At 29.7% G+C, this 1322-nt stretch overlaps 1 protein-coding gene across 1 annotated transcript in view; it reads right to left on the minus strand.

The window, feature by feature from the left end:
- LOC106677176 (E3 ubiquitin-protein ligase RNF14) overlaps nt 1–1322 on the minus strand; it is a 22271-nt gene that overhangs the window by 10060 nt on the left and 10889 nt on the right. The gene's annotated exons all lie outside the window — the stretch shown is intronic.

The raw sequence follows: 1322 nt of genomic DNA on the forward strand, positions 1-1322 counted from the left end.
TTATAGAAGTAGATCTACATAACAAATAAATGCAACCTTCGTTCCAGAATTCTTATCAGAAACTTGTTAATTTAATTACCTAGACATGTATGTCTTTAGAAATGTATAATTGTACTATATATATTTTTTTTTTTTTTTTTTTTTTATTAAGTTTATTCACAACTGTAAAAGTATTTTGTAGTAATTGTATATAGCAATTGTACTATATTAAATCCAAAATAAGCTCCTAAAAGTAATAAAAAAGATTTGAAACTATGTATTTACATGGAATCGATAGAATTTGAAAATAAATTAATAAAATTGAAATTGAATATAAATAAAATACCTTGCAAAATTGTAATTTTTTTCTTATATATATATTGGCATACAGGTTTGTTAATTAAATCAATATCCATTTCATCGGCTTACAATTGAAACAAAAGTCAAGACTTTCTATTTTTGAGCTCCTAGGTTTTTTTTATTGTAAAATGTTAAAAAAGATTAAACTAAAGAATTTAATATCATAAAAATCTGATAAGAAAAAGTAAAATTACTATTTTCATAACATTCAAATATCTCAATATACAATACACTACAATATATACAATTTCAAAACTTCAATTTTTGACTTAGTGCATTTCACTTGCAAACCAACGATATATTATAGCCTATTACGATTTAAGGTTTATTAGGTTGCAAATATACGTATTTACAGAAAATTAAATATTCTACATTATCATAGAAAAGTATGAACAAAATTTTGACTTAACCATGGTGGTCATAATTAATAATGAGTATATGAAATTGAAAATATTGGAGATATTTTAGTCTTTACTATCAATCTTTCTTTAAATACTGTAATCTACCTGGTTTCCGCTTCTTCAGCGTCAGTGCCTCCAACCCTTCATTTGATCTTCCCCATCGACTTGGCCTAGCTTCTCCATTACTTCCGATACATACCTAAGACACTCCTCAGTTCTTTTCCATTTCCACGTTTCTAATCTCCCTTCTCTCCAAAACATATTCCCCCCTTCTGCCTTCTGATAAATGATTGACGTGTGAATCAAACGGAGAGCTTAAGAGGAAGAACATGTGACATGTAGTAAAAATATAAATTACTTTTATTTTTATCATAGATGTAGATTTAATATCATTAAAATGGTGAGGGGGGCGGCGCTGCTCCACTAACTCCAAGGACCCGGTTCGAATCCGGCTGGGGCAGATGATTATTTATTCTGTTACTGTTGCCATGAGTCAACCCTGTAAGTTCAGTGTGCCCTCCTGTTTACACCCAGCCTCATGAATTAAATATCCTTAATTGGGGAAAACTCGGGAGGTTGAGC

The sequence above is a fragment of the Halyomorpha halys genome, unplaced genomic scaffold (assembly GCF_000696795.3).
Source record: "Halyomorpha halys isolate HHAL.00 unplaced genomic scaffold, Hhal_1.1 Scaffold90.1, whole genome shotgun sequence".
NCBI classification, from domain to species: Eukaryota; Metazoa; Arthropoda; class Insecta; order Hemiptera; family Pentatomidae; genus Halyomorpha; species Halyomorpha halys.